Genomic DNA, 23756 nt, shown 5'->3' on the forward strand with positions numbered 1-23756 from the left:
AAACGGTAGCTTTAATAAAAGCCTTACAACTTCTAGAGCCCTGTGTGTGAGCCTGTGATCCTAATCTTACAGCAGGGACAGGGTCCTGAATTTGGATGATCAGCCATCATCTCATTAAAAGGCGGAACAGGCTCGAGGGGCCGAAGGGCCTACTCCTGCTCCTATCTTCTATGTATCAATGTATCTATGTCAGTCTGTGTTGGTGTGTCAGTTTGGGGTGATTTGTAATTTTTTGGTGATTGGTCAGTTTGGGGTTTGTGGTTAGTTTGGGGGTGATCTCTCAGTTTGGGGGTGATTGCTCTGTTTTGGGGTGAATGTTCAGTTTGGGGGTGATTGTTCAGTTTGGTGCGACTGGTCCGTTTCTGGTTGATTGGTCAGTTTGGGGGTGATTAGTTAGTTTTTGTTGGTTGGTCAGTTTGGGGTGATTGGTCAGTTATGTTGATTGGACAGTTTGGGGTGATTGGTCAGTTTGGTGTCAATGGTCAGTTTGTGGGTGATTGTTCAGTATGGGGTTGATTTTTCAGTTTGTGTTGACTGGTCAGTTTGGCATGATTGGTCAGTTTGGTATTAATAATTCAGTTTGTGGGTGATTGGTCAGTTTGGGGTGATTGGTCAGTTAGTGGTGAAGGGTCAGTTTGACGTGATTAGTCAGTTTGTTTTGATGGGTCAGTTTGCAGTGTTTGGTCAGTTTGGTGGAGATTGGTTCAGTTTGGAATGGTGGGTCAGTTTGGAATTATTGTTCAGTTTGGGGGTGTTTGGTCAGTTTGTGTTGAAGCATCAATTTGGGGGATTGGTCAGTTTGGGTTGATGGGGCAGATTGTGGTGATTTGCCAGTTTGTGTTGCTGCGTCAGATTGGGGTGATTGTTCTGTTTAATTTTTTGGGGCAGTTTGTTTTGATGGGTTAATTTGGGGTGATTGCTAATTTTATGGTGATTGTTCAGTTTGTGTTGATGGTTTAGATTGACGTGATTGGTCATTTTTTGGTATTTGGTCAGTTTGGGGTGATATGTTTATTTTGGGGGTGATTAGTCTGTTTGGGGTGATTGTTCAGTTTGGCAGAGATTGGTCAGTTTGGTGTGATTGGTGAATTTGTGGGTGATTGCTCAGTTTGGGGGTGAGAGGTCAGTTTGTGTTGATTGTTCAGTTTGGGCATGATTGATCAGTTTGGGCTGGTGGGTCTGTTTGGGGTTGATTGGTCAGTTTGTGTTGATGGGTCTGTTTGTGTTGATCAATCAGTATGGGTATGATTGGTCAGTTTTGGTTGGTGTATCAGTTTGGGGGTCTATCGTCAGTTTGTGTTGATGGGTCAATTTGGTGTGATTGGTCAGTTTGTTTTGATGGTTCATTTTGGAGTGATGCATCAGTTTGTGGGTGATTGGTCAGTTTGTGTTGATGGGTCAGTTTGCGGTGATTGGTCATGTTTGTTTTGATGTATCAATTTGTATGATTGGTCAGTTTGGTTTGATTAGTCTTTTAGAGGGTGATTGGTCTGTTTTTGTTGATGGTTCAGATTGGGGTGATTGGTCATTTTTTGATGATTGTTCAGTTTGGGGTGTTTGGTTAGTTTGGGGATGATTGGTCAGTTTGCGGTGATTAGTCCGTTTGTTTTGATGGGTCAGTTTGCGGTGATTGGTCAGTTTGGTGGAGATTTTTTCAGTTTGGAATCATGGTTCAGTTTTGGATTATTGTTCACTTTGGGGGTGATTGGTCAGTTTGTGAGAATGTGTCAATTTGAGTGATTTGTCAGTTTGGGGTGATGGGTAAGATTGGGGTGATTTTTCAGTTTATGTTGATGGGTGAGATTGGGGGTGATTGGTCGGTTTGTGTTGATGGGGCAGTTCGTGTTGATGGTTCAGATTGGTGTGATTGGTCATTTTTTGGTGATTGGTCAGTTTGGGGTGTTTGGTTAATTTGGGGGTGTTGGTCAGTTTGCAGTGATTGGTCAATTTGGCAGTGATTGGTCGGTTTGGTGTGATTGCTGGATTTGAGGGTGATTGGTCAGTTTGGGGATGACTGGTCAGTTTGGCTAGAGGGTCAGTGTGGTTTTGTTTGGTCAATTTCTGTTGATGGGTTCATTTGGGTGATTTGTCAGTTTGGGGTGATAGGTCAGTTTGTGGTGAATCATCAGTTTGTGTTGATGTCAGTTAGGGTGATTGGTCAGTTTGTGTTGATGGGTCAGTTTGGTGTGATGGGTCAGTTTGGGGAAGCTTTGTCAGTTTGTGTTGATTGGTCAGTTTGCAGTGAATGATCAGTTTGTGTTGATGTGTCAGTTTCGAGTGATGCCTCGGTTTGGGGGCGACTGGTCAGTTTGTGTTGATGGGTCAGTTTGCAAAGATTGGTCAGTTTAGTTGATTGGTCAGTTTGGGGTGATTGGTCTGTTTGTTTTGATGGGTCCGTTTGGAGTGATGCATCAGTTTGTGGATGATTCCTCAGTTTGAGTTGATGGGTCAGTTTCGAGTGATTGGGCAGTTTGTGTTGATGGGCCAGTTTGGAGTGATGTGTCAGTTTGGGGGTGAGTGGTCAGTTTATGTTGATTGGTCACTTTGTGATGATGGGTCAGTTTGAGTGGTTCGTCAGTTTGGGGTGATGGATCAGTTTGCAGTGATTGGTCAGTTTGCAATGCTGGGTCAGTTTGGAGGTGATTCGTCAGTTTGTGTTGATGGGGTCAGTTTGGTGTGATTTGTCAATTTGTGGCGATTGGTCTGTTTGTGTTGATGGGTCAGTTTGTGAGATCGGTCAGTTCATGTTGATGGGTCTGATTGCGGTGAATGGTCAGTTTGTGTTGAAGTGTCAGATTGGAAGCGATTGGTCAGTTTGGGGTGATGGGTCAGTTTGCATAAATGGTCATTTTTCAGCGATTGGTCAGCTTGTATGATTGGTCAGATTATGTTGATGGGTCAGATTGGATGCGATTGGTCAGTTTGTGGTGATGGGACAGTTTGGGGTGATAGGTAATTTTTTGGTGATTGGTCAGTTTGGGGTGATGGCTTAGCTTTTACTGATGGGTCAGATTGGATGCGATTGGTCAGTTTGTGGGTGATTGATCAGTTTTGGTGTGATTGGTCAGTTTGGGTTGATGGGTACGTTTTTGTGAATGGTCAGTTTTGCTGATGGGTCAGTTTGCGGTGAATGGTTAGTGTGTCCTGAAGATTCAGATTCGATGCTATTGGTCAGTTTGTGGTGATGGGTCAGTTTGCAGTGAATGGTAAGTTTGCAGTGATGTGTTAGTTTGGGAGCTATTGGTCAGTTTTTGTTGATGGGCCAGTTTCGGGTGTTTGGTCAGTTTGTGGAGATTGGTTTTTATGTGTTGATGTGTCAGAGTGGATGCGATTGGTCAGAGTTGGGAGGTTGGTCAGTTTGTGTTGATGGGGCAGTTTGGGGTGATTGGCCGTTTGTTTTGATGGATCAGTTTGGGGTGATTGTTCAGTTAGTTGGAGATTTGTCACTTTGGAGTGATGGGTCAGTTTGCAGTGATTGGTCAGCTTATGTTGTTGGGTCAGATTGCCGTGATTGGTCAGTTTGTTTTGATGGGTCAGTTAGCAGTGATTGGTCAGTTTGGTGGTGATTGGTTCAGTTTGAAATGATAGGACTGTTTGGGATTAATGTTCAGTTAGGGGGTGATTGGTCAGTTTGTGTTGACGTGTCAATTTGGGTGATTGGTCAGTTTTGGGTGAGGGAACAGCTTGGGGTGATTTGTCAGTATGTGTTGATGGATCAGATTGGGGATGATTCTTCTGTACGTGGTAATGGGGCAGTATGTGTTGATGGGTCAGTTTGGGGTGACTCATAATTTTATGGTGATTGGTCAATTTGTGTTGATGTTTCAGAATGGCGTGATTGGTCATTTTGTTTTGAGTGATCAGTTGGGGGTGTTTGGTCAATTTTTGGGTGATTGGTCAGTTTGGGGATGATTGGTCAGTTTGGGCTTGTGGGTCAGTTTGGGGTTGATTGTTCAGTTTCTTTGATGGTTCAGTTTGGAATGGTGCAACAGTTTGTGTTGATGGGACAGTTTGGGGATGCTTCATCAGTTTGTGTTGATTGGTCAGTTTGTGTGATTGTTCAGTTTGGGGTGATTGGTCATTTTTTGTTGAATCATCAGTTTGGGGCGATTGGTCAGTTTTTGTTGAATCATCAGTTTGGGGCGATTGGTCAGTTTAGTGTGATTGGTTAGTTTGGAGGTGATTGGTAAATTTGGGGTTGATTGCAGAGTTTGGGGTGATGGGTCAGCTTGTGTTGATTGGTCAGTTTGATGTGATTGGTCAGTTGTGCTGTTGGTCATTTTGGGTCGATTGGTCAGATTGGGATGATTGGCCAGTTTGTGTTGATGGGGCAGTTTGGGGTGATTCGTCAGTCTGTTGGTGATTTTGTCATTTTGGAGTGATGGGTCAGTTTGCAGTGAATGGTCAGTTTGTGTTGATGGGTCAGTTTGACGTGATTGGCAAGTTTGTTTTGATTGGTCAGTTTGCAGTGATTGTTCAGTTTGGTGGTGATTGGTTCAGTTTGGAATGATGCGTCATTTTGGGATTATTGTTCAGTTTGGGGTTATTGTTCAGTTTGTGTTGATGCGTCAATTTGGCTGACTGGACAGTGTGGGGTGATGGATCAGATTGGGGTGATTTTTCAGTTTGTGTTGAAGGGTCAGATTGGGGGTGATTGTTCAGTTTGGTATGATTGGTTAATTTGGTTGTGATTGGTCAGTTTGGGGGTGATTGTTCAGTTTGTGTTGTTTGGTCAGTTTGGGATGATTCGTCAGTTTGTGTTGATCGGTCAGTTTGTGGTGATGTTTCAGTTTGGGGGTTATTCGTTAGTTTGTGTAGATGGGGCAGTGTGTGGTGAATGGTCAGTTTGTGTTGATGGGTCAGTGTGGGTGATTGGTCAGTTTGTGTTGATGGGTCAGTTTGGAGTGATGCATCAGTTTGGTGTGATTGGTCAATTTGTAATGATGGGTCAGTTTGCGGTGATTGGTCAGTTTGTGCTCATGGGTCAGTTTGGGGTGATTGGTTAGTTAGTGTTGATGGGTCAGTTTGGAGTGATGGGTCTGTTTGAGGTGATTGGTCAGTTTGTGTTGATGGGTCAGTTTGGGGTGATTGGTCCATTTGTGTAGATCTGTCAATTTGGGTTGATTGGTCAGTTTTAGTTGGTGTGTCAATTCGGAGTGATGTGTCTGTTTGTGTATGATTGTTCAGTTTGTTTTGATGGGTCTGTTTGTGGTGATTGGTCAGTTTGTGTTCATGGTTCAGTTTGGGGTGATTGGTCAGATTGTGTTAACAGGTCAGTTTGGGTGATTGTTCAGTTTTTGTTAATGGGTCAGTTTGGAGAGATGCTTCAGTTTGGGGGTGATTGGGCAGTGTGCTTTGATTGGTCAGTTTGTGTAGATGGGTCAGTTAGGGTGAGTAGTCAGTTTGGGGTGATGTGTCAAATTGCAGTGATTGGTCAGTTTGTTGGTGATTGGTTAGTTTGTGTTGATGGGTCAGTTTGGGGTGCTTACTCAATTTGGGCTGCTTGGTCAGTTTGTGTTCATGGGTCAGTTTGTGTGCTTCATAAGTTTGTGTTGATGGGTCAGTTTGCGGTGAAATTTCAGTTTGTGTTGATGGGTCACATTGAATGCCATTGGTCAGTTTGGGGTGATGGTTCAGTTTGCAGTGATTGGTCAGTTTGCAGTGATGTGTCAGTTTGGGGGTTATTCGTCAGTTTGTGTTGGTGGGTCAGTTTGGGGTGATTGGGCAGTTTGTGTAGATGGGTCCGTTTGTGTGATTGTTCAGTTTGTGTTGATGGGTCAGCTTGGAGTGAAGCGTCAGTTTGGGATAATTTGTCTGTATTGATGGATCAGTTTGGGGCGATTGGTCTGTTTGCGGTTGTTTCCGCAGTCTATGTTGATTGGTCAGATTGGATGCGATTGGTAAGTTTGTGGGTGATTGGGCAGTTTGGGGGTTTTTGGTCAGTTTGTGTTGATTGGTCAGTTTTTGTTGATGGGTCAGTTTGGAGTGATACGTCAGTTTGTGGTGATTCGACTGTTTGTGTTGATGGATCAGTTTGGGGTGATGGGTCTGTTTGGGGTTGTTTCCTCAGTCTGTGTTGATGGGTCGGATTGGATGAGATTTGTCAGTTTGTGGTGATGGGACAGTTTGGGATGATCGGTAATTTTTTAGTGATTGGTCAGTTAGGGATGATGGATCAGTTTGTGTTGATGGATCAGATTGGATGCGATTGTTCAGTTTGTGGGTGATTGGGCAGTTTGGGGGTGTTTGGTCAGTTTGTGTTGATTGGTCAGTTTTTGTTGATCGGTCAGTTTGGAGTGATGCGTCAGTTTGGGATGATTCAACTGTTTGTGTTGATGATTGGTCTGTTGGTGTTGATGGGTCAGTTTGGTGTGATTGGTCAGTTTTCGTTGATGTGTCAGTCTGGAATTATTTTTCTGTTTGTGGTCATTGTTCAGTTGTTGTTGATGCGGCTGTTTGCGGTGATTGGTCAGTTGGTGTTGATCGGTCAGTTTGACGTGGTTGGTCAGTTTTTTGTTGATGGGTCAGTTTGGGGTGATTGGTCTGTTTGTGTTGATGAGTCAGTTTGGGGTGATTGGTCAGTTTTAGTTGATGGGTCAGTTTGGAGTTATGTGTCTGTTTGGGGGTCATTGTTCAGTTTGTGTTGATGGGTCTGTTTGCAGTGCTTGGTCAGTTTGTGTTCATGGGTCAGTTTGAGGTGATTTGTCAGTTGGTGTTGATGGGTCAGTTTGGGGTGATTGGTCAGTTTGTGTACATGGCTCAGCTTGGTGTGATGCTTCAGTGTGGGGTTGACTGGCCAGTGTGTGTTAATTGGTCAGTTTGTATAGATGGCTCAGCTTGGGTGATTGGTCAGTTGGGGTGATGTGTCAGTTTGCAATGATTGGAAAGTTTGCAGTAATGGGTCAGTTTGGGGTGTTTTGTCAGTTTGTGTTCATGGGTCAGTTTGTGGTGATTGGTAAATTTGTGTTGATTGGTCAGTTTGAGTTGATGGGTCAGTCTGTATGATTGGTCAGTTTGTGTTGATGCGTCAGTTTGCAGTGAATGGTCAGTTTGTGTTGATGGGACACATTGAATGTGGTTGGTCAGTTTGGGGTGATGGTTCAGTTTGCGCTGATTGCTCAGTTTGCATTGATGAGTCAGTTTGAGGGTTATTGTTGAGTTTGTGTTGGTGGGTCAGTTTGGTGTAATTAGTCAGATTGTGTAGATGGGTCAGTTTGGGGGATTGGTCTTTGGGGTGATGGGTAAGTTTGCAATGATTGGTCACTTTGCAGCAATGCGTCAGTTTGGGGTGATTGGTCAGTTATTGTTGATGTGTTAGTTTTGAGAGATGGGTCTGCTTGCGGTGATTGGTCAGTTTGCGTTGATGGGTCAGTTAGGGCTCATTGGTCCATTTGTGTTGATGGGTCAATTTGGGGTGATTGGTTAGTTTTAGTTGATTGATCAGTTTGGAGTGATGGGTGTGTTTGGGTGTGATTGTTCAGTTTGTGTTGATGGGTCTGTTTGCCGTGATTGGTCAGTTTGTGTTCATGGGTCAGTTTGGGGTGATTGGTCAGTTTGGGTTGATGGGTCATTTTGGAGTGATGCGTCTGTTTGGCGGTGATTGGGCAGTGTGTGTTGATTAGACAGTTTGTGTAGATGGGTCAGTTTGTGTGTTTGGTCAGTTTGTGTTGATGGGTGAGTTTGCAGAGAATGATCAGTTTATTTTGATGGGTCACATTGAATGCGATTGGTCAGTTTTGGGGTGATGGTTCAGTTTGCAGTGATTGCTCAGTTTGCAGTGTTGGATCAGTTTGGTGGTTGTTGGTCAGTTTTTGTTGGTGGGTCAGTTTGGATGGGATTGGTCAGTTTGAGGTCATGTGTCAGTTTGGGATGATCGGTAATTTTTTGGTGATTAGTCAGATAGGGGTGATGGATCACTTTGTGTTGATGGATCAGATTGGATCCGATTGTTCAGTTTGTGGGTGATGGGGCAGTTTGGCTTTTTTTTTAGTTTGTGATGATTGGTCAGTTTTGGTTGATGGGTCAGTTTGGAGTGTTGCATCAGTATGGGATGATTCGTCTGTTTGTGTTGATGGTCAGTTTGGGGTAAAGGTTCTGTTTGGGGGTGCTTCGTCTGTTTGTGTTGATTGGTCAGTTTGCAGTGAATGGTCAGTTTGAGTTGACGGGTCAGTTTAGGTGATTGTCGATTTGTGTTGATGTGTCAGTTTGGGGGTGATGCCTCGGTTTGGGGTTGATTGGTCAGTTTGTGTTGATGCATCAGTTTGCAGTGATTGGTCAGTTTTGTTTTGGGTCAGTTTGGGGTCATTGGTCAGTTTGTGTTGATGGGTCAGTTTGGAGTGATACATCAGTTTGGGGGTGATTGGTCAGTTTGTGTTGATGGTTCAGTTTGGAGTGATACATCAGTTTGGGGGTGATTGGTCAGTTTGTGTTGATGGGTCAGTTTGGAGAAATGTGCAATTTTGCAGTTGATGGTCAGTTTCGTGTCATTGGTCAATATATAGGTAATTTTTCAGTTTTGGGGTGATTGATCAGTTTGTGTTGGTTCATCAGTGTGGGGATGACTGGGCAGTTTGGGCTGGAGTGTCACTTTGGGGTTGTTTGTTCAATTTGAGTTGATGAGTCAGTTTGGGTAATATTTCAGTTTGGGGTGATGGGTCAGTTCGTGGCTTTTTCGGCAGTTTGTGTTGATGGTTCAGTTTGAGCTGAATCGTCAGTTTGTATTGATGTCAGTTTGGTTGATCGGTCAATTTCTGTTGATGGCTAATTTTGGAGAGAATTGTCAGTTTGGGATGATTCGTCAGTTTGTGTTGATGGGTCAGTTTGGGGTGATGGGTCAATTTGGGGGTGATTCATCATTTTGTGTTGATGGGGCAGTTTGTGGTGAATGGTCAGTTTCTGTTGATGGGTCAGTTTGGGTGAGTGGTCAGTTTGTGTTGATGGGTCACTTTGGAGTAATGCGTCAGTTTGGGGTGATTGGTCAGTTAATTTTGATGGGTCATTTGGAGTGATGGGCCTGTGTGCGTTGATTGGTCAGTTTGTGTAGTTAGGGCAGTTTGGGGTGATTGGTCTGTTTGTGTTGATGGTTCAGTTTGGGGTGATTGGTTAGTTTTAGTTGATGGGTCAGTTTGGAGTTATGTGACTGTTTGGGGGTCAGTGTTCAGTTTGTGTTGATGGGTCTGTTTGCAGTGATTGGTCAGTTTGTGTTCATGGGTCAGTTTGAGTTGATTGGTCAGTTGGTGTTGATGGGTCAGTTTGGGGTGATTGGTCAGTTTTTGTTCATGGATCAGGTTGGTGTGATGCTTCAATTTGGGGTTGATTGGGCTGTGTGTGTTGATTGGTCAGTTTGTGTAGATGGGTCAGTTTGGGTGATTGGTCAGTTGGTGTGCTGTGTCAGTTTGCAATGATGGGACAGTTTGCAGTGATGGGTCAATTTGGGGTGATTGGTCATTATGTGTTCATGGGTCAAGTTGGGATGATTGGTAAATTTGGGCTGATTGGTCAGTTTGTGTTGATGGGTCAGTGTGTGTGATTGGTCAGTTTGTGTTGATGGGTCAGTTTGCGGTGAATGATCAGTTTTTGTTGATGGGTCTCATTGAATGCGATTGGTCAGTTTGGGGTGATGGTTCAATTTTTTGTGATTGGTCAGTTTGCATTGATGGGTCAGTTTGGGTGTTATTGGTCAGATTGTATTGCTGAATCAGTTTGGGGTGATTGGTCAGTTTTTGTAGATGTGTCAGTATTGGTGATTGGTCAGTTGGGGTGATGGGTCAGTTTGAAATGATTGGTCACTTTGCAGTAATGCGTCAGATTTGGGGTGATTGGTCAGTTTGTGTTGATGGGTCAGTTTGGTGTGATTGGTGAATTTGGGCTGATTGGTCAGATGCTTTGGTGGGTCAGTTTGTGTGTTTGGTCAGTTTGTGTTGATGGGTCGGTTTGTGGTGAATGGTCGGTTTGTGTCAATGTGTCACATTGAATGCGATTGATCAGTTTGGGGTGATGGATCAGTTAGCAGTGATTGGTCAGTTTGCAGAGATGGGTCAGTTTGGGGATGTTGGTCAGTTTTTGTTGATGTGTCAGTTTGGGGTGATTTGTCATTTTGGGGTGATTGGTCAGTTTGGGATGATTGGTCAGACTTAGTTGATGGGTCAGTTTGTGTGATTGGGCAGTTTGTGTTGATGTGTCAGTTTGCTGCGAATGGTCAGTCTGTGTTGATGGGTCCAATTGGATGCGATTGGTCAGTTTGTGGTGATGCATCAGTTTGGGATGATCGGTAATTCTTTGGTGATTGGTTAGTTAGGGGTGATGGATCAGTTTGTGTTGATGAATCAGATTGGATGCGTTTGATCAGTTTGTGTGTGATTGGACAGTTTGGCGGTGTTTGGTCAGTTTGTTTTGATGGGTCAGTTTGGGATGATTAGGTCAGTTTTTTTCATGCGTCAGTTTGGAGTGATGCCTCAGTTTGGGGGTGACTGGTCAGTATGTGTTGAGGCGTCAGTTTGGAGTGATGCATCAATTTGGCAGTGGTTGGTCAGTTTGGTGTGATTGATCAATTTGTGGGTGATTGTTCAATTTGGGGGTGATTAGTCAGTTTGTGTTGGTTCATCAGTTTGGGGATGACTCATCAGTTTGGGTTGAGGAGGCAGTTTGTGGTTCTTTGTTCATTTTGAGTTGATGGGTCAGTTTGGGTGATAGGTGAGTTTGGGGTGATGGGTCAGTTCGGGGTGATTCGTCAGTTTGTGCTGATGGTTCAGTTTGTGGTGAATGGTCAGTTTGTGTTGATGTCAGTTTGGGTGTTTGTCAGTTTGTGTCGAAGGGTATGTTTGGAGAGATGCATCAGTTTAGGATGATTCGTCAGTCTGTGTTGCTGGGGAAGTTTGGGGTGATGGGTCAGTTTGGGGGTGTTTCATATATTTGTCTTGAAGGGGCAGTTTGTGGTGAATGGTTAGTTTTTTTTGATTGGTCAGTTTCTGTGATTGGTCAGTATGTGTTGATGGGTCAGTTTGGAGTGACGCGCCATTTTGGGGTGATTTTTCAGGTTGTTTTGATGTGACAGTTTGCCGTGATTGGTCATTTTGTGCTGATGGGTCTGTTTGTGGTGATTGGTCAGTTTGTGTTGCTGGTTCAGTTTGGAGTGATGGGTCTGTGTGCGGTGATTGGTCAGTTTGTGTTAATGAGTCTATTTGCGGTGATTGGTCAGCTTGTGATGATGGGTCAGTTTGGGGTGACTCGTAATTTTATGGTGATTGTTCAGTTTGTGTTGATGTTTCAGAATGGCGTGATTGGTCATTTTTTGTTGAGTGATCAGTTGGGGGTGTTTGGTCAATTTTTGGGTGATTGGTCAGTTTGGGGATGATTGGTCAGTTTGGGCTTGTGGGTCAGTTTGGGGTTGATTGTTCAGTTTCTTTGATGGTTCAGTTTGGAATGATGCAACAGTTTGTGTTGATGGGACAGTTTGGGGATGCTTCGTCAATTTGTGTTGATTGGTCAGTTTGTGTGATTGTTCAGTTTGGGGTGATTGGTCATTTTTTATTGAAGAATCAGTTTGGGGCGATTGGTCAGTTTAGTGTGATTGGTTAGTTTGGAGGTGATTGGTAAATTTGAGGTTGATTGCAGAGTTTGGGGTGATGGGTCAGCTTGTGTTGATTGGTCAGTTTGATGTGATTGGTCAGTTGTGCTGTTGGTCATTTTGGGACGATTGGTCAGATTGGGATGATTGGCCAGTTTGTGTTGATGGGGCAGTTTGAGGTGATTCGTCAGTCTGTTGGTGATTTTGTCATTTTGGAGTGATGGGTCAGTTTGCAGTGAATGGTCAGTTTGTGTTTATGGGTCAGTTTGACGTGATTGGCAAGTTTGTTTTGATTGGTCAGTTTGCAGTGATTGGTCAGTTTGGTGGTGATTGGTTCAGTTTGGAATGATGCATCAGTTTGGGATTATTGTTCAGTTTGGGGTTATTGTTCAGTATGTGTTGATGCGTCAATTTGGCTGATTGGTCAGTTTGGGGTGATGGATCAGATTGGGGTGATTTGTCAGTTTGTGTTGAAGGGTCAGATTGGGGGTGATTGTACAGTTTGGTCTGATTGGTTAATTTGGTTGTGATTGGTCAGTTTGGGGATGATTGTTCAGTTTGTGTTGTTTGGTCAGTTTGGGGATGAATGGTCAGTTTGGGCTGGTGGGTCAGTTTGAGGCTCATTGGTCAGTTTGTGTTGTTTTGTCAGTTTGGGGATGATTGGTCAGTTTGGGCTGGTGAGTCAGTTTGGAGTTGATTGGTCAGTCTGTGTTGATAGGTCTATTTGTGTTGATGAATCAGTTTGCGTATGATGGGTCAGTTTGGTTTGGTGGGTCAGATTGGGTTGATTGTTCAGTTTGTGTTGATGGGTCAGTTCGAGGAGATGGGTCATTTTGGTGGTGATTGCTCAGTTTGTGTTGATGGGTCAATTTGGGGTGATTGTTCAGTTTGTGTTGATGGTTCAGTTTACGGTGAATGGTCAGTTTGATTTGATGTGTCAATTTCGGTGATTGTTCAGTTTGGGGTGATGGGTCTGTTTGAGTTTGATTGGTCAGCTTGTGTTGGTTCAGATTGTGGTGATTGGTCATTTTTAGATGATTGATCAGTTTGGAGTATATGGTTAGTTTTGGGGTTATTGGTCAGTATGTGGTGATTGGTCAATTTGGCAGTGGTTGGTCAGTGTGGTGCAATGGTCAATTTGTGGGTGATTGGACATTTTGGGGGTGATTGGTCAGTTTTTGTTGGTTGAAAAGTTTGTGGATGACTGCTCAGTTTGTGCTGGTGTGTCAGTTTGGGTGATAGGTCAATGTGGGGTGATGGGTCAGTTCGGAGTTGATTCGTCAGTTTGTGTTGATGGTTCAGTTTGTGGTGAACGGTCAGTTTCTGTTGATGTCAGTTTGGGTGATTGGTCAATTTGTTTTGAAGGGTAAGTTTGGAGAGATGCGTCAGTTTGGGATGATTCGTCAGTTTGTGTTGATCAGTCAGTTTGTGGTAATGTTTCAGTTTGGGGGTTATTCGTCAGTTTGTGTAGATGGGGCAGTTTGCGTTGATGGGTCAGTTTGGGTGATTGGTCTGTTTGTGCTAATAGGTCAGATTGGAGTGATGCATCAGCTTGGGGTGATTGGTCAATTTGTCTTGATGGGCCAGTTTGCGGTGATTGGTCAGTTAGTGCTGATGGGTCAGTTTGGGGTGATTGGTTAGTTAGTGTTGATGGGTCAGTTTGGAGTGATGGGTCTGTTTGCAGTGATTGGTCAGTTTGTGTTGATGGGTCAGGTTGCGGTGTCTGGTCAGTTTGTGTTGATGGGTCAGTTTGGGGTGATTTGTCCATTTGTGTAGATCAGTCAATTTGGGGTGATTGGTCAGTTTTAGTTGGTGTGTCAATTCGGAGTGATGCGTCTGTTTGTGTATGATTGTTCAGTTTGTTTTGATGGGTCTGTTTGTGGTGATTGGTCAGTTTGTGTTCATGGGTTAGTTTGGGGGGATTGGTCAGATTGTGTTAACAGGTCAGTTTGGGTGATTGTTCAGTTGTTGTTAATGGGTCAGTTTGGAGTGATGCATCAGTTTGGGGGTGATTGGGCAGTGTGCTTTGATTGGTCAGTTTGTGTAGATGGGTCAGTTAGGGTGAGTAGTCAGTTTGGGGTGATGTGTCACTTTGCAGTGATTGGTCAGTTTGTGGGTGATTGGTTAGTTTGTGTTGATGGGTCAGTTTGGGGTGCTTACTCAATTTGGTCTGCTTGGTCAGTTTGTGTTCATGGGTCAGTTTGTGTGTTTCGTAAGTTTGTGTTGATGGGTCAGTTTGCGGTGAAATTCCAGTTTGTGTTGATGGGTCACATTGAATGCGATTGGTCAGTTTGGGATGATGGATCAGTTTGCAGTGATTGGTCAGTTTGCAGTGATGGGTCAGTTTGGGGGTTATTCGTCAGTTTGTGTTGGTGGGACAGTTTGGGGTGATTGGGCAGTTTGTGTAGATGGGTCCGTTTGTGTGATTGTTCAGTTTGTGTTGATGGGTCAGTTTGGAGTGATGTGTCAGTTTGGGATAAGTTGTCTGTTTGTGTTGATGAATCAGTTTGGGGTGATTGGTCTGTTTGCGGTTGTTTCCTCAGTCTCTGTTGATGGGTCAGATTGGATGTGATTGGTAAGTTTGTGGTGATGCGAAAATTTGGGATGATCGGTAATTTTTTGGTGATTGCTCAGTTAGGGGTCATGGATCAGTTTGTGTTGATGAATCAGATTGGATGTGTTTGTTCAGTTTGTGTGTGATTGGACAGTTTGTGGGTGTTTGGTCAGTTTGTTTTGATGGGTCAGTTTGGGATGAATAGGTCAGTTTTTTTCATGCGTCAGTTTGGAGTGATGCCTCAGTTTGGGGGTGACTGGTCAGTATGTGTTGAGGGGTCAGTTTGGAGTGATGCATCAATTTGGCAGTGGTTGGTCAGTTTGGTGTGATTGGTCAATTTGTGGGTGATTGGTCAATTTGGGGTTGATTAGTCAGTTTGTGTTGGTTCATCAGTTTGGGGATGACTCGTCAGTTTGGGTTGCTGTTTCAGTTTGTGCTTCTTTGTTCATTTTGAGTTGATGGGTCAGTTTGGGTGATAGGTGAGTTTGGGGTGATGGGTCAGTTCGGGGGTGATTCGTCAGTTTGTGTTGATGGTTCAGTTTGTGGTGAATGGTCAGTTTGTGTTGATGTCAGTTTGGGTGTTTGTCAGTTTGTGTCGAAGGGTATGTTTGGAGAGATGCATCAGTTTAGGATGATTCGTCAGTTTGTGTTGCTGGGGAAGTTTGGGGTGATGGGTCAGTTTGGGGGTGTTTCATCAGTTTGTCTTGAAGGGGCAGTTTGTGGTGAATGGTTAGTTTTTTTTGATTGGTCAGTTTCTGTGATTGGTCAGTTTGTGTTGATGGGTCAGTTTGGAGTGAAGCGCCAATTTGGGGTGATTGTTCAGGTTGTTTTGATGTGACAGTTTGCCGTGATTGGTCATTTTGTGCTGATGGGTCTGTTTGTGGTGATTGGTCAGTTTGTGTTGCTGGGTCAGTTTGGAGTGATGGGTCTGTGTGCGGTGATTAGTCAGTTTGTGTTAATGAGTCTATTTGCGGTGATTGGTCAGTTTGTGATGATGGGTCAGTTTTTGTTGATGGGTCAGTTTGGAGTGATACGTCAGTTTGTGATGATTCGTCTGTTTGTGTTGATGGGTCAGTTTGGGGTGATGGGTCTGTTTGGGGTTGTTTCCTCAGTCTGTGTTGATGGGTCAGATTGGATGAGATTGGTCAGTTTGTGGTGATGGGACAGTTTGGGATGATCGGTAATTTTTTGGTGATTGGTCAGTTAGGGGTGATGGATTAGTTTGTGTTGATGGATCAGATTGGATGCGATTGTTCAGTTTGTGGGTGGTTGGGCAGTTTGGGGGTGTTTGGTCAGTTTGTGTTGATTGGTCAGTTTTTTTTGATGGGTCAGTTTGGAGTGATGCGTCAGTTTGGGATGATTCAACTGTTTGTGTTGATGGTCAGTTTGGGGTGATTGGTCTGTTGGTGTTGATGGGTCAGTTTGGTGTGATTGGTCAGTTTTAGTTGATGTGTCAGTTTGGAGTTATGTTTCTGTTTGTGGTCATTGTGCAGTTGTTGTTGATGGGGCTGTTTGCGGTGATTGGTCAGTTGGTGTTGATGGGTCAGTTTGACGTGGTTGGTCATTTTTTTGTTGATGGGTCAGTTTGGGGTGATTGGTCTGTTTGTGTTGATGAGTCAGTTTGGGGTGATTGGTCAGTTTTAGTTGATGGGTGAGTTTGGAATTATGTGTCTGTTTGGGGGTCATTGTTCAGTTTGTGTTGATGGGTCTGTTTGCGGTGCTTGATCAGTTTGTGTTCATGGGTCAGTTTGAGGTGATTTGTCAGTTGGTGTGATGGGTCAGTTTGGGATGATTGGTCAGTTTGTGTACATGGCTCAGTTTGGTGTGATGCATCAGTGTGGGGTTGACTGGCCAGTGTGTGTTAATTGGTCAGTTTGTATAGATGGGTCAGCTTGGGTGATTGGTCAGTTTGGGTGATGTGTCAGTTTGCAATGATTGGAAGGTTTTCAGTGATGGGTCAGTTTGGGGTGGTTTGTCAGTTTGTGTTCATGGGTCAGTTTGTGGTGATTGGTAAATTTGTGCTGATTGGTGAGATTGAGTTGATGGGTCAGTCTGTGTGATTGGTCAGTTTGTGTTGATGGGTCAGTTTGCGGTGAATGGTCAGTTTGTGTTGATGGGACACATTGAATGCGCTTGGTCAGTTTGGGGTGATGGTTCAGTTTGCGGTGATTGCTCAGTTTGCATTGATGCGTCAGTTTGGGGGTTATTGTTCAGTGTGTGTTGGTGGGTCGGTTTGGTGTAATTGGTCAGATTGTGTAGATGGGTCAGTTTGCGTGATTGGCCTGTTGGGGTGATGGGTAAGTTTGCAATGATTGGTCACTTTGCAGCAGTGCGTCAGTTTGGGGTGATTGGTCGTTATTGTTGATGCGTCAGTTTTGAGAGATGGGTCTGTTTGTGGTGATTGGTCAGTTTGTGTTGATGGATCAGTTTGAGGTGATTGGTGCGTTTGTGTTGATGGGTCAATTTGGGGTGATTGGTTAGTTTTAGTTAATTGATCAGTTTGGAGTGATGCGTGTGTTTGGGTGTGATTGTTCAGTTTGTGTTGATGGGTTTGTTTGCCGTGATTGGTCGGTTTGTGTTCATGGGTCAGTTTGGGGTGATTGGTCAGTTTGGGTTGATGGGTCACTTTGGAGTGATGCATCTGTTTGGCGGTGATTGGGCAGTGTGTGTTGATTGGACAGTTTGTGTAGATGGGTCAGTTTGTGTGTTTGGTCAGTTTGTGTTGATGGGTCAGTTTGCAGAGAATGATCAGTTTATTTTGATGGGTCACATTGAATGCGATTGGTCAGTTTTGGGGTGATGGTTCAGTTTGCAGTGATTGCTCAGTTTGCAGTGTTGGGCCAGTTTGGTGGTTTTTGTTCAGTTTTTGTTGGTGGGTCAGTTTGGATGCGATTGGTCAGTTTGAGGTGATGTGACAGTTTGGGATGATCGGTAATTTTTGGTGATTGGTCAGTTAGGGGTGATGGATCACTTTGTGTTGAGGGATAAGATTGGATGCGATTGTTCAGTTTGTGGGTGATGGGGCAGTTTTTTTTTTAGTTTGTGATGATTGGTCAGTTTTTGTTGATGGGTCAGTTTGGAGTGATGCGTCAGTGTGGGATGATTCATCTGTTTGTATTGATGGTCAGTTTGGGGTAATGGTTCTGTTTGGGGGTGCTTCGTCTGTTTGTGTTGATTGGTCAGTTTGCAGTGAATGGTCAGTTTGTGTTGACGGGTCAGTTTAGGTGATTGGTCAATTTGTGTTGATGTGCCAGTTTGGTGGTGATGCCTCGGTTTGGGGTTGATTGGTCAGTTTGTGTTGATGCATCAGTTTGCAGTGATTGGTCAGTTTTGTTTTGGGTCAGTTTGGGGTCATTGGTCAGTTTGTGTTGATGGGTCAGTTTGGAGTGATACATCAGTTTGGGGGTGATTGGTCAGTTTGTGTTGATGGTTCAGTTTGGAGAAATGTGCCAATTTTGCAGTTGATGGTCAGTTTCGTGTGATTGGACAATATGTGGGTAATTTATCAGTTTTGGGGTGATTGATCAGTTTGTGTTGGTTCATCAGTGTGGGGATGACTGGGCAGTTTGGGCTGGTGTGTCAGTTTGGGGTTGTTTGTTCAATTTGAGTTGATGAGTCAGTTTGGGTAATATTTCAGTTTGGGGTGATGGGTCAGTTCGTGGCTTTTTCGTCAGTTTGTGTTGATGGTTCAGTTTGTGCTGAATGGTCAGTTTGTATTGATGTCAGTTTGGTTGATCGGTCAATTTCTGTTGATGGCTAATTTTGGAGAGAATTGTCAGTTTGCGGGTGATTCATCATTTTGTGTTGATGGGGCAGTTTGTGATGAATGGTCAGTTTCTATTGATGGGTCAGTTTGGGTGAGTGGTCAGTTTGTGTTGATGGGTCACTTTGGAGTAATGCGTCAGTTTGGGGTGATTGGTCAGTTAATTTTGATGGGTCATTTGGAGTGATGGGCCTGTGTGCGTTGATTGGTAGTTTGTGTAGTTGGGGCAGTTTGGGTTGATTGGTCTGTTTGTGTTGATGGTTCAGTTTGGGGTGATTGGTTAGTTTTAGTTGATGGGTCAGTTTGGAGTTATGTGACTGTTTGGGGGTCATTGTTCTGTTTGTGTTGATGGGTCTGTTTGCAGTGATTGGTCAGTTTGTGTTCATGGGCCAGTTTGAGTTGATTGGTCAGTTGGTGTTGATGGGTCAGTTTGGGGTGATTGGTCAGTTTTTGTTCATGGGTCAGGTAGGTGTGATGCTTCAATTTGGGGTTGATTGGGCTGTGTGTGTTGATTGGTCAGTTTGTGTAGATGGGTCAGTTTGGGTGATTGGTCAGTTGGTGTGATGTGTCAGTTTGCAATGATTGGACAGTTTGCAGTGATGGGTCAGTGTGGGGTGATTGGTCAGTATGTGTTCATGGATCAATTTGGGATGATTGGTGAATTTGGGTTGATTGGTCAGATGCTTTGGTGGGTCAGTTTGTGTGTTTGGTCAGTTTGTGTTGATGGGTCGGTTTGCGGTGAATGGTCAGTTTGTGTTGATGTGTCACATTGAATGCGATTGATCAGTTTGGGGTGATGGATCAGTTAGCAGTGATTGGTCAGTTTGCAGAGATGGGTCAGTTTGGGGATGTTGGTCACTTTTTGTTGATGGGTCAGTTTGGGGTGATTGGTCAGTTTGGGGTGATTGGTCAGTTTGGGTTGATTGGTCAGACTTTGTTGATGGGTCAGTTTGTGTGATTGGGCAGTTTGTGTTGATGTGTCAGTTTGCTGCGAATGGTCAGTCTGTGTTGATGAGTCCAATTGGATGCGATTGGTCAGTTTGTGGTGATGCATCAGTTTGGGATGATCGCTAATTCTTTGGTGATTGGTCAGTTAGGGGTGATGTATCAGTTTGTGTTAATGAATCAGATTGGATGCGTTTGTTCAGTTTGTGTGTGATTGGACAGTTTGGGTGTGTTTGTTCAGTTTGTTATGATGGGTCAGTTTGGGATGATTAGGTCAGTTTTTTTCATGGGTCAGTTTGGAGTGATGCCTCAGTTTGGGGGTGACTGGTCAGTTTGTGTTGAGGGGTCAGTTTGGAGTGATGCGTCAATTTGGCAGTGGTTGGTCAGTTTGGTGTGATTGGTCAATTTGTGGGTGATTGTTCAATTTGGGGGTGATTAGTCAGTTTCTGTTGGTTCATCAGTTTGGGGATGACTCGTCAGTTTGGGTTGTTGGGTCAGTTTGTGGTTCTTTGTTCATTTTGAGTTGATGGGTCAGTTTGGGTGATAGGTGAGTTTGGGGTGATGGGTCAGTTCGGGGGTGATTCGTCAGTTTGTGTTGATGGTTCAGTTTGTGGTGAATGGTCAGATTGTGTTGATGTCAGTTTGGGTGTTTGTCAGTTTGTGTCGAAGTGTATGTTTGGAGAGATGCATCAGTTTAGGATGATTCGTCAGTTTGTGTTGCTGGGGAAGTTTGGGGTGATGGGTCAGTTTGGGGGTGTTTCATCAATTTGTCTTGAAGGGGCAGTTTGTGGTGAATGGTTAGATTGTTTGATTGGTCAGTTTCTGTGATTGGTCAGTTTGTGTTGAAGGTTCAGTTTGGAGTGACGCGCCATTTTGGGGTGATTGTTCAGGTTGTTTTGATGTGACAATTTGCCGTGATTGGTCATTTTGTGCTGATGGGTCTGTTTGTGGTGATTGGTCAGTTTGTGTTAATGAGTCTATTTGCAGTGATTGGTCAGTTTGTGATGATGGGTCAGTTTGGGATGATTGGTCCATTTGTGTTGATGGGTCAGTTTGTGTTGATTGGTCAGTTTTAGTTGATGGTTCAGTTCGGAGTTATGATTCTGTTTGGGGGGGATTGTTCAGTTTGTGTTGATGGGTCTGTTTGCTGTGATTGGTCAGTTTGTTTTCATGGCTCAGTTTGGGGTGATTGGTCAGTTGGGGTGATGGGTCAGTTTGCAATGATTTGTCAGTTTGCAGTGATGGGTCAGTTTGGGGTGATTGGTCAGTTTTTGTTCATGGGTCAGTTTGGGGTGATTTGTCAATTTGGGCTGATTGGTCATTTTGTGTCGATGGGTCATTTTGTTTGTTTGGTCAGATTGTGTTGATGGGTCAGTTTGCGGTGAATGTTCAGTTTGTGTTGATGGGTCACATTGAATGCGATTGATCAGTTTGGGGTGATGGATCAGTTAGCAGTGATTGGTCAGTTTGCAGAGATGGGTCAGTTTGGGGATGTTGGTCACTTTTTGTTGATGGGTCAGTTTGGGGTGATTGGTCAGTTTGGGGTGATTGGTCAGTTTGGGTTGATTGGTCAGACTTTGTTGATGGGTCAGTTTGTGTGATTGGGCAGTTTGTGTTGATGTGTCAGTTTGCTGCGAATGGTCAGTCTGTGTTGATGAGTCCAATTGGATGCGATTGGTCAGTTTGTGGTGATGCATCAGTTTGGGATGATCGCTAATTCTTTGGTGATTGGTCAGTTAGGGGTGATGTATCAGTTTGTGTTAATGAATCAGATTGGATGCGTTTGTTCAGTTTGTGTGTGATTGGACAGTTTGGGTGTGTTTGTTCAGTTTGTTATGATGGGTCAGTTTGGGATGATTAGGTCAGTTTTTTTCATGGGTCAGTTTGGAGTGATGCCTCAGTTTGGGGGTGACTGGTCAGTTTGTGTTGAGGGGTCAGTTTGGAGTGATGCGTCAATTTGGCAGTGGTTGGTCAGTTTGGTGTGATTGGTCAATTTGTGGGTGATTGTTCAATTTGGGGGTGATTAGTCAGTTTCTGTTGGTTCATCAGTTTGGGGATGACTCGTCAGTTTGGGTTGTTGGGTCAGTTTGTGGTTCTTTGTTCATTTTGAGTTGATGAGTCAGTTTGGGTGATAGGTGAGTTTGGGGTGATGGGTCAGTTCGGGGGTGATTCGTCAGTTTGTGTTGATGGTTCAGTTTGTGGTGAATGGTCAGATTGTGTTGATGTCAGTTTGGGTGTTTGTCAGTTTGTGTCGAAGTGTATGTTTGGAGAGATGCATCAGTTTAGGATGATTCGTCAGTTTGTGTTGCTGGGGAAGTTTGGGGTGATGGGTCAGTTTGGGGGTGTTTCATCAATTTGTCTTGAAGGGGCAGTTTGTGGTGAATGGTTAGATTGTTTGATTGGTCAGTTTCTGTGATTGGTCAGTTTGTGTTGAAGGTTCAGTTTGGAGTGACGCGCCATTTTGGGGTGATTGTTCAGGTTGTTTTGATGTGACAATTTGCCGTGATTGGTCATTTTGTGCTGATGGGTCTGTTTGTGGTGATTGGTCAGTTTGTGTTAATGAGTCTATTTGCAGTGATTGGTCAGTTTGTGATGATGGGTCAGTTTGGGATGATTGGTCCATTTGTGTTGATGGGTCAGTTTGTGTTGATTGGTCAGTTTTAGTTGATGGTTCAGTTCGGAGTTATGATTCTGTTTGGGGGGGATTGTTCAGTTTGTGTTGATGGGTCTGTTTGCTGTGATTGGTCAGTTTGTTTTCATGGCTCAGTTTGGGGTGATTGGTCAGTTGGGGTGATGGGTCAGTTTGCAATGATTTGTCAGTTTGCAGTGATGGGTCAGTTTGGGGTGATTGGTCAGTTTTTGTTCATGGGTCAGTTTGGGGTGATTTGTCAATTTGGGCTGATTGGTCATTTTGTGTCGATGGGTCATTTTGTTTGTTTGGTCAGATTGTGTTGATGGGTCAGTTTGCGGTGAATGTTCAGTTTGTGTTGATGGGTCACATTGAATGCGATTAGTCAATTTGGGGTGATGGTTCAGTTTGCAGTGATTGGTCAGTTTTCAGTGATGGGTCAGTTTGGGGGTTATTGGTCAGTTTGTGTTGGTGGGTCAGTTTGGGGTGAATTGTCAGTTTTGGGTGATTGGTCAGTTTGGGTGATCGGTCATTTGGGGTGATGGGTCAGATTGCAATGATTGGTCAGTTTGCAGTGATGGGTCAATTGGGGTGATTGGTCAGTTTGTGTTGATGTGTCAGTTTGGGGTGACTGGTCAATTTGAGCTGATTGGTCAGTTTGTGTTGATGGGTCAGTTTGTGTGTTTGGTCAGATTGTGTTGATGCATCAGTTTGCGGTGACTTGTCAGTTTGTGCTGATGGGTCACATTCAATGTGATTGTTCAGTTTGGGGTAATGGTTCAGTTTGCAGTGATTGGTCAGTTTGCAGTGATGTATCAGTTTGTGGTTTATTGTTCAGTTTCTGTTGGTGGGTCAGTTTGGGGTGATTGGTAATTTTGGGGTGATTGGTCAGTTTGTGCTGATGGATCAGTTTGTGTGATTGTTCAGTTTGTGTTGATGGATCAGTTTGCGGTGAATCGTCAGTCTGTGTTGATGGGTCAGAATGCATGCGATTGGTCAGTTTGTGATGATCCGACAGTTGGGATGATCGCTAATTTTTTGGTGATTGGTCAGTTATGGGTGATGGATCAGTTTGTGTTGGTTTATCAGGTTGGATGCGATTGGTCAGTCTGTGGGTGCTTGCTCAGTTTTGGGGTGTTTGGTGAGTTTGTTGTGATTGGTCAGTTTGTGTTGATGGGTCAGTTTGGAGTGATGCGTCAGTTTGGGATGATTCCTCTATTTGTGTTGATGGGTCACTTTGGGGTGATGGGTCAGTCTGGGAGTGCGTTGTCAGTTTGTGTTGATTGGTCAGTTTGCAGTGAATGGTCAGTTTGTGTTGATGGGTCAATTTGGGTGATTGGCCGATTTCTGTTGATTCATTAGTTTAGAGTGATGCCTCGGTATGGGGGTGATAGTTAGTTTTTGTTGATGCGTCAGTTTGCAGTGATTGTTCAGTTTTGTGGATGGGTCAATTTGGGGTGATTGGTCAGTTTGTGTTGATGGGTCGGTTTGAGGTGATTGTTCAGTTTTTGTTGATGGGACAGTTTGGAGTGATGCTCCTGTGTGGGGGTGATTGGTCAGTTTGTGTTGATGTGTCAGTTTGGGGTGGTTCGTCAGTTTGTGCTGATGGTTCAGATTGGGGGTGATTGGTCTGTATGTGTTGATGGGGCAGTTTGTGATGAAGGTTCAGTTTGGGGAGATTGGTAATTGTATAGTGATTGGTCAGTTTCTGCTGATGGTTTAAATTGACGTGATAGGTCCTTTTTTGTGAAGGGTCAGTTTGGGGTATTTGGTTAATTTCGGGGGTAATTGGTCTATTTGGGGTGATTGTTCATTTTGGCAGTGATTGATCAGTTTGGTCTGATTGGTCAATTTGTGGGTGATTGGTGAGTTTGGGGGTGATTGGTCAGTTTGGGGTGATTGGTCTGTTTGAGGGTGATTTGTCTGCTTCTGTTCGTTCAGATAGGCGTGATTGGTCATTTTTAGATTATTGGCCCATTTATGTTGTTTGGTTAGTTTGGGGGTGATTGTTCTGCATGCGGTGATTGCTCAATTTGGCAGTGGTTGGTCAGTTTGGTGTGATTGGTCAACTTGTGGGTAACTGGTCAATTTGCGGGTGCTTTGGCAGTTTGTGTAGATTGGTCAGTTTGCAATGCTTGGTCAGTTTTGTTGATGGGTCATTTTGGCGTGATTTGTCAGTTTTTGTTAATGGGTCAGTTTGGAGTGATGCATCAGTTTGGGAGTGATTGGTCAGTTTGTGTTGATGGGGCAGTTTGGGGTGATTCGTCAGTTTTTGTTGATGGGTCAGTTTGGAGTGATG

At 44.0% G+C, this 23756-nt stretch overlaps 1 pseudogene; it reads right to left on the reverse strand.

The window, feature by feature from the left end:
• Window positions 1-23756, reverse strand: part of LOC147095658 (uncharacterized) — a 170464-nt pseudogene that overhangs the window by 3680 nt on the left and 143028 nt on the right.

This window comes from Somniosus microcephalus, unplaced genomic scaffold (genome assembly GCF_052327205.1).
Source record: "Somniosus microcephalus isolate GS21.2 unplaced genomic scaffold, FLI_Smic_1.0 unresolved_chr1, whole genome shotgun sequence".
Taxonomy (NCBI): Eukaryota; Metazoa; Chordata; class Chondrichthyes; order Squaliformes; family Somniosidae; genus Somniosus; species Somniosus microcephalus.